This window comes from Arachis ipaensis, chromosome B06 (assembly GCF_000816755.2).
Source record: "Arachis ipaensis cultivar K30076 chromosome B06, Araip1.1, whole genome shotgun sequence".
In the NCBI taxonomy this organism is placed as follows: Eukaryota; Viridiplantae; Streptophyta; class Magnoliopsida; order Fabales; family Fabaceae; genus Arachis; species Arachis ipaensis.
In genome coordinates this window covers 116,595,911-116,605,333 of record NC_029790.2, presented here as the reverse complement: position 1 = coordinate 116,605,333, position 9,423 = coordinate 116,595,911, and the positions used below count along the sequence as shown (strand labels likewise).

At 33.0% G+C, this 9,423-nt stretch overlaps 1 long non-coding RNA gene across 4 annotated transcripts in view; it reads right to left on the bottom strand.

The window, feature by feature from the left end:
* Positions 7,342-9,423, bottom strand: part of LOC107604864 — a 4,247-nt gene continuing 2,165 nt past the window's right edge. Inside the window, exons 1-4 of one of the 4 annotated variants that reach the window (XR_002349286.1) lie at positions 9,118-9,397; positions 8,295-8,516; positions 7,732-7,869; positions 7,342-7,632 (exon numbers count right to left, since the gene is read on the bottom strand). This is a non-coding gene — a long non-coding RNA (uncharacterized LOC107604864). Of the gene's footprint in view, positions 7,870-8,294; positions 8,517-9,117; positions 9,398-9,423 lie in introns of those variants that run through there. The other 3 variants (XR_002349285.1, XR_001612410.2, XR_001612409.2) reach the window with 3 other exon arrangements.

Here is a 9,423-nt window from a genome sequence, read left to right as displayed (position 1 = left end):
GTTTAATAATTTATTGTTTTTGATATTTAAATTATTATCACCAAATAAAATATAAGAATAATAATTATTGTGTTTCTAATTTATATATTTTATTTTCAATGTCTTGTGTTGTGTTATTTTATTTTCATAACAAAATATAGTCTTAAGGTCAGGGTTAAGACTTTTTCTGTATTTCTTTTGATTTATCCAATTTTCCCATAAAATTTGAGTTTTCTTTTTAGTTCAATTTTATTTAGCTTACATCTTGTGTTAACATCTTCACCGTTCTTTTCATCTTTTTAATTTTTTTACGTCCTTTTTAATTAGATTAATTGTAGAAAATAAGTTATTTCAACTTGCTTTTTCATTAGTTATGAACACGTATATATACATCTTTTAATATAAAATTATATCAAATCTTTCCTATCTTAAACGATCCTAATAAATTAGAATGCATAATTTCCTATCCTAGAAAGAAATATACACAGGAGTACTCAACCCTCCTTAAGTATTGTATCTATACTTAATTATAGAAATATTATTGATATAATATTTCCATTAATACCCCGCTCAAGTTGGAGCATGCAAATCTTCAATGCCCAACTTGACCAATATTGCCTCAAATTTTTTGGCACCAAGAGCTTTAGTAAAAAGGTCGGCCAACTGAGTGTGAGCGGAAACATAAGATGGAAGGAGGCGTTGGTGCACGATCTCATCTCGAACAAGATGACAGTTTACTTCAATGTGTTTCGTGCGTTCATGAAAAACTGGATTATTAGCAATGTGAAGAGCTGCTTGACTGTCGCAATAGAGACAAATGGGGACATGATGATGCACGTATAGAGAGGAGAGTATATCTTTAATCCACTTCAATTCTTTTGTTGTCTAAGCCATTGAACGATATTCAGCTTCAGTAAAGGAGGCAGACACTATCTGTTGTTTCTGAATTTTCCAAGATATTGGTGAGTGACCAAGTTGGATGAACCACCCAACTTGCAAGTGAGTGGACAACTAGCCCAATCGGAGTCACACCATCTATAGAGCTACAAATTGTTCTCTCGTGGGAGAAGAATTCCTTGGCAAGGGTATCCCTTTAAATAGCGTACAACATGTAAAGCAGCTTGCCAGTGTTCGATGCGTGAATTTTGTATGAACCGGGATAACATGTGAACACTCTAGGCTAGATTAGGCCGAGTAAAACATAAATAAATCAGTCTTCTAAGTTCCAACAAGCCGACGATATATGCTAGGATCGGATAAAAGAGAACCTGTCGCTGACCCCAATCGATGATTCTCTTCGCACGATGTTGCTACAGGCTTAGCACCTAGAAGTCTTGTTTCGGTGATTATGTCCAAAGCATATTTTCTTTGGCAAAGAAAGATTTCAGTCGGAGATTTGGCAACCTCAACTCCCAAGAAGTATTTCAATCGGCCTAAATCTTTCATGTGAAAACATGTGTGTAAATACTCTTTGAAACGTTGAATTGCAGCACCATTATTTTCTGCAATTACAAGGTCATCAACATATACCAAGAATAACAATTGCATGCTATTGTGTCTAAGGCTAAACAAGGAATGGTTCTTTAGGGATTGCTTAAAACCATATCGAAGGAGGACAGATGAAAATTTTGCAAACCAGCAGCATAGAGCCTGCCGTAGTCTGTAGAGAGATTTCTGAAGTTTACAGACCAGTCCTTGTTGAGGCACTTGAAAACCAGGGAGAAGCTTTATGTAAACATCTTCATCAAGTTCTCCATAAAAAAATGCATTGTGGACATCCATCTGGTGGAGTTCCCAATCCTGGGCTACTACCACTGCGAGTATTGTGCGAATTGTTACCATCTTTACCACTAGGGAAAACGTTTCATTGTAATCCAAGCCTTTCACTTGATTATTTCCCAAAATTACCCGTCTTTCTTTGAACCTCTCTATTGTTCCATCAAAATTGTATTTAATTTTATAAACCCACTTACACCCATGTGCTTTCTTTCCTGGGGTAAGGGTTGTGAGCTTCCAAGTGTCATTGAGTTGAAGTGCACGAATTTCTTGGGACATCGCTTCACGCCAACGCTCATCTCTAACTGCTTGAGAGAAAAATAGAGGCTCCTATTCTGTTTAGAGAGAGGCAAGAAAACTACGGTGTTGTTTGAAAATGAATTATAATTCACAAAATTTTGTATAAGATAGGACACACCTGAGGATTTTGATGGAAAGGGAGGTTGGTCGGTAGGGCTGATTGGTATCCTGACAGTAGAGATAAAATTGCGCAACCTAACTGAGGGTGTCTTCATGCGGTGACCCCGACTAAGTGGAACATCCATCGTGACCAGTGGCAGATCAGAAGTTGGCGTTGTTTTTGCTGCACTTGGTTCCGATGTATCGTCAACGATGTACTCTTTAATCTCTTCATTAAGCTCATGTCCCCCTTGTTTGTCAATAGGTGCTTCAATGAGGGAATCTCCAGCACAGTCATTTAAGTGTGGAGTACTGGGCCCAAGTGTGGGTGTTGAACTTGGCCCGTTGTGTGTGTCTTCTTCAACAATTGTTTCTGTCACAAGAGATCCAATATCTTCATTCCTTGGTTCCAAAGCTTGATCCATTTTAAATGGGAACATATATATCTTCAACAAAATGGATGTCACGATAGACAAAGAAAAATTCTTTTTCCAAGTCAAATAGTTTTCATCCTTTTTTCCCAAAAGGATACCCGATAAACACACATTTTCGACTACGGCTGGCAAATTTGTCCCATTGCCTATTCTGATTTTAAGTATAACACAAAAAGCTAAAAACCCGCAAGTGCTCATAACATGGAATTGTTCCATGAAAAACCTCATACGGAGTCCTGCCCTTTAGTATTGAGGATGGCGTACGATTAATTAAATAGCCAGTAGTTAAGACACATTCTCTCCAAAACTGAATAGGAAGATTGCCTTAAAAACGTAATGATCTAGCAACATTAAGAATATGTCGATGTTTGCACTCCACTCGTCCATTTTGTTGTGGTGTATTGACATATGACGATTGGTGAATAATGCCTTGTTGTAGGAAGTATTGTTTTAAACACATGAATTCCGTTCCATTATCAGATCGAACCATTTTAACGTACTTGTTATATTAGCGTTCAACCAAAGTGAAAATTTTTTTCAATGTAATTGATACATCCGCCTTTTCTTTTAACAAATATATCCAAACCGCTCGTGAACAATCATCCACAATAGTTAAGAAATATGAAGTACCACACAAGGAGGGAGTTCTATAGGGCAGACAAGTCACGATGAATTAAATAAAAAATATTGAAAGCTTGATAATCACTTAAAGAAAACTTATCTCTTGTTTGTTTGGATTTTTCACAAATTTCACAAATCTCATTGCTTGTATATTTCTCACTTACATTACAGAGCATTTGCATAATTTTAAATAATGGATGCCCTAGTCTCTTATGCTAAAGCACTAGTTGATTCTCTGTTCTGGCATGACAATCTTGAATCTTGTGTGCCTCACGATACCAATAAAGTCCATCCTTCTGCTCACCCACTCCAATCAGCGTCCTCGAAGTATGGTCCTGTATGACACAAAATTTATCAGTGAATTGTACTAGACAGTGTTCTTCATCTGTTGTTTCATTTTAGTTGAGATACATAAAGAACATTTTTCAATTCAAGTCATCCTTCAAGTATCACTATTCCTTGCTTGCACGCTATCACCGGCTCTCCATTTGGTAAACCTACTGGACACCCGCATATAGTTAATTTAATTTTCTCAAAAAGGTTGCAGATTGTATGGCTAAAGCAGCTGCTTCTGTCGCGAACATTCACTCGAATTGGAGCCAACCATGGAGTGAGCTTCAATATCTAATAGATTTAGATATGACCCTAGCCAATTAATTTGGTTTTGTCTCTTTTTTTTTCTGTCTTTTCTATTTAGTCACAAAAAAAAGAATACGTAAAAAAGAAGGGGTATATATATCCGAAAAAATGTACATTTTATGTCCATTATTTATTTGCTAAAATAAAAATAACCGTTTGCTAATTGTTAGGAAAGATTGATGGATAATGGGGAGAGAATTGAAACGGTTATCTCTCACGTGGATAATGGGAGATAATGAAAGATAACCCTCTCAATTCTCTTCCCACTATTCCATTAACCTTTTTTAGTACTAATTGATCATACATATCCATTTTAATCTCGTCTATAAACTTTTTTATGTACTAATTACATACTAAAAATTTGGATTATTGATAATTTTTTATTATTTTCAAATTTTTTTTTTAAAAAAAATACATGTATCTCGTTTATAGGTGCCTTGTTTGTTGCATATCTCTGATTCTTTCTATTTTGAGTAGATTCTGTCCCGTTTTATTTGACTTTGAATTTCAAATTTTATTAAAATTTGAAATTAAATTGAGGAGGATAATTAGTTTTTTTTGGGGACACTATAAAATCAAGGGTCATTTTTCTTTTCTCTTTTTCCGCATCATTTTCTCTGATGCTTTTCTTCTCTTGTCATTTTTTCCCTAATTCTTCACTCTTTGTTGATTTTTTTTTTTAATCTCTTACTTCCAAATTCTCCTATTCTTTTCAAAGCTTCCTCTCTTTTAATTCTATTTCTTTCAAATTTATCGTTAGTAAAAAAAATACATAAATTTTAGTTAAAATTTACGAATTGTATAAAATTTTTAATTATGACATAGAAACTTTAGTTAAAAAACACAAAAATCCGTATTGAATAATGCTAAAACATAATTTGAATAACACATAAGTTATTTGTCTATTATTATAAAATTTCTATTTTTGCTTCCTATATTTTTCTTAAAAACTTTGTAAATATAATTTTGTCTAAAAAATTTTGATGTTTATCAACACAAAGTTTCTATATTTATGGTCAATAAATTTTTATATTTGCTTACCATATTTCTCTTAGAAGATACTTATTTTATTGAGTTATTTGTTTGTTCTTCCTAAAAAAGTAGATGCAGAAAATAAACAGTTTGTCTGCAAATTTTTTAACTTGCTTCGTATACATGATAACTCTCTCAATTGGACTTGGAGATGAAACTAATTAGTTAACATCCATTAACCCCAATTTGCTAGCATCCTACTAACAACAACAACAACAACTTTAATAATGAGAATTATGATGGAAACTCGCCGCAGTCGACTTTCATGAAGTTGTTTTTGAATAGATGACACGTGTTATCATTTGGTTTAAAAAAAATCGATTTATTTTAAACAAATGATTTAATTAAAAAACTAATTGATATAATTATGAGATTAGATTTAAATTGTATTAAAACATAAACAAGTTTGCTGAGTCCATAAACAAATTTTACGTAAATAAATAAGTTTAGTCAATCTGATAGGTGAATTTTGTGCAAACTTTACGAAAACACAATAAAAAAATTAAATCCTAAAAAATAACAAGATTTTTTTTAGAATTAATTTTTTTTATATTTTATAATAGAAAAAAACCTGATTAACATTGAGCTGGTCTAATATATTAGATAATTTTGTTTTTTTAATAATTTTTAATTATATTTTTGGTTAAAAAAATTATATAGTAAACAATTAACTACAATTTCTCAATTTAAATTCATCAATTTGTTTTTAAAATAAAATACGGTGTAAAATTTAGCATCATAGCTATATCAATTGTTTTTTAATTAAATCATTTGTATAAAATAAACCGTTTTTTTTAAATCAAATGATAACACGTGTCATCCATCCAAAAACAACTTCATGTGAAGTCGACTGCAGGTGAGTTTCTGCCGAGAATTATTCATAGAGCTAGAAAGTTTTGGATTTAAAATTTTTTAAATTTGCTTCAAATTAAATAAAATTAAAAAAATCTAGTAATAATAAAAAATAATATTAGATAACTAATTTTTTTCATCCAATTTTAATCTTTTTAAAAATTATTTTGTTTATCTTAAATTTTAGATTCTAAATCATAAGCTTTTAATTCTAAATCTTAAATCATAAACCTAAATGCTAAAGTTTACTAATTTAAAATTGGAGCAAATTTCATAGATAAATGGATTGAGAGAAAAAATTTGAGTATATTTGTATTTTTAATTTAAATTAAATAAATTAATTTATTAATTTTGTATACCACAATATGATTTATTTGAAGCACTATTTAAATAGTAATTCCACAAAAAAATAAACACTTAATGATAGTAATTCGAATCAAATAGATTCGATTTATTTGAAGCACTCTCTATAGTAAATCAAACATATTATATCGATTTACTACTGTCTAGCTTATCCCATAAATGGAATCATTTTGCTTCGATTTATTATGGACTGCATGAGTTCAGACATGTTTCTTACGAAATTGAATCTACTCATTTCGATGTAGTACTGCTCCTGTTAATTCGAATCCAATTAATTTAAGACATCTATGTAATTTTTTCTCTCAATTTATTTATCTACGAAATTTACCCTTAAAATGGGTTCTTATGTTTTGAAAATAAAATATGCAATGCAGCGGAACCCCATTTCTGGGATTCCTTCATTTTGCACAATCTCTTGTTCTCAGTCAGTGATGGAATTAAACCGCAGCAAATCGTGGTAATGGTGAAACTACCTAGAAGAAGAACAATATATATAAAAATAGTATTAAGGATGCTTGACCCCCTATAAAACGAGTAAGATTACCATCCCCACTCCATTATAAAACCAATCATAAAATCCATCACATGCAAAGTTAGTGGTAACATATAAAGGGCCAAAATAGTGCCAGAGAGTCTTTGGCTACTATTTTGGAGAACAATAAGAACCTGCAATGCTCTCTGCTAAATCTCTTATCTCAAACACCCGAGTCTCATGCAGATTTTGATCTAGCTACAATCACCCATAACCATGAGGGAAATGGGTAGATGTAAACACATGAATTACTCATCATCAGCTTCCTCTACCTTATCAACATGCCTAGACTAAGATTCCATGTTCATGCAGGGACTTCATATTATTTTTTAAACTTCATGATGAAAAAAGCACACCTCTCATCTTCATCTTGTGGAATCCAACAACCGGTGCTGAGAATACCTTATCATATCCTATTGTTCTCTCAAGTTCTCCTCGGAGAGGCGATTAGGAGCCGCTACAACTTCATGCTGGTTGTTTAAGGTATGACGTGTGCAATGATGACTACATAGTCACTGCAGGGAGTAAGGTCTCTATAAATGGTGTGCTGTAACCTATTTGGAGCTATTCTCTGTTAGAACTCAATTCATGGAACGAAATTAAAGATTCCTATTGTCCATTTCGGATAGACTCTACATGTGGGGTATCCACTCTATATGTAAAGTATGAAATTGCAACAGTATTATGCTATTTATATATCCTTCTTTTTCTTTATTTAGATATATGTGGCAAAGATGGAGATACAAAATTAGAAACACTCCACAGAAACCTAATTCTCAATACATACAGAGAGAAGAATTCAAAAGAATCAAAACAAGAAGAATGCTTATTTCTTTTTAAAAATAGATCAGGCTCTAAAATATCAAAACAAGAAGAATGCTTATTTCTTTTTAAAAATAGATCAGGCTCTAAAATATCTAAAATACATTGTAATGCTCCTGTAAACTTCCTTGCTTTATGGTCAGGGCAGAGCAGTGCTCATCCTTAACACATTAATCCACGCTCCTTAGAAACAAGATTAAGATAAATGAAACTTCTCCATCAAACTAATACAATAAAAAAAAAAGAAACAATATAAAGAGAACAATTGTATCTCAGGCTTACTGGCACAGAAAGCAACTTTGGGCCCAAAAATTTTGGTCATCTTCATACCAATATAACAGAATCGACAGAGAGAGATGATCATTCTTTCTCATCTAGTTTCTGCTTGGTCCCACCAATTTCATCAACCGGAGGTAATGTCTACATAGGGATAAAAAAGGAAGATTTAACAACACTATAACAAATAGATCTAGATCCTCTAAAATTCACCCTCCTGTACTTTGGATAGTAAATAAATCAAAGGATATCTATATATATAGTATGTATATCTTGTAAAGAGCGTTATTCCATCAATGGTTAGCACATTTGACTGTAAACATGATATATGATAGGCAGATGGCGCACAGTAGCTCATTTGATCCACGTACTCAACCCTATCTAGTGGAATAAGGCTTTGTTGTTGTTATAGTAAATTGGTTAGTCAGCCGTGGTCTAAAATGTGGATAGATATTTTTATTTAGTATAGGTTTCAAGCAAGTAAACAAAGTCCTTATGCATTATGACAAAGATGAAGCATTCACAAATGAAAACATACATAGATTGTTAAAGTGAAGAATGAAGCTTACAAGATTGGGTTTGTAGATATTATGGACAATAGAGGCACCACCAAGAAGAGAGCAAACAACGACAAGACAGGACCAAGCCAGCGATGGAGTTCCTGTGGGCTGCCTTCCTCCTCCTAATTTCCGATTCATCACACTTTTCCGCACAACCTGTTTCTTCTTCCGACTTGCTAGGGATTATCGTTTTCCTTTTTGTTTCTGCAGTGCTTTTTGCCTCTTGAGCCTCTGTATTAAGTTTTTTAAAGTCTTAGCTAGTCCAACTTAAATTTAAAGGAAAAGAAAACATATAAATAAAAAATTCATAAGGCAAGTGAAAGTCATGGATGATACTATTGTTGGTTTATTGTTGACAATGAGAATTCCAAAATCCCCCAATCGTAAAAGACGGAGAAGGATGGTTGAGTGTTTGCATTCAATTCAATATTTAGTCTCATGTAAATCCAAAAATACACAAAAATTAAAGCTTCAACACCATCAACCAAAGTATCATTCTCTCATGGTCTCATAAGATGTAGCACAGATCTCAAAAACAAATACAAATATAAGATAAAATATCACAAGTCTCAATAATATCATATCGTAAGAGCAACAACAAGAACAAGTTAACATGCCAAATCATGCCACTAACAGAAGCAAAAGAAGAAAAAGAAAATTACAAAATTACAGATTAAGTGTTTAAGTTTACAGAAGCAACAAAAAGATCGAAGCAATTAAGCAACAGATAGTCTGAAACAATAATGAAAAATTACAGAAGCAAGGTAAGAACACAAGCAACTCGCAAGGCAGGAAAAAGAAAGAGCGAAGGAGATAAGTTAGGAATACGAACAAGTGAGCGGAAGGGAGGCAGCGGCGGAGTGAGGGGACACGTAAGTAGGCGGAATGACGGGTCGTGGCGGCAGGCAGAGAGAAGGGAAGAAAGGAAGAACAACAGAACAGAAGAGAAAAGGATGAAGTAGATTGAGAGTTCGCTGAAGAGCACGGATCTGAATTCTGAAGACTAGAGAGAAATGAGGGTCTGAGTAAGAAGTGGAGAACTGATCAAGGGAGCAGCAATTCTGGCACTTTTTAAATCTGGTGTTGCCCTTCCACTAGTATTTTCCACCAATGTTAAGTGTTTTTTTTTTTTTTTTGG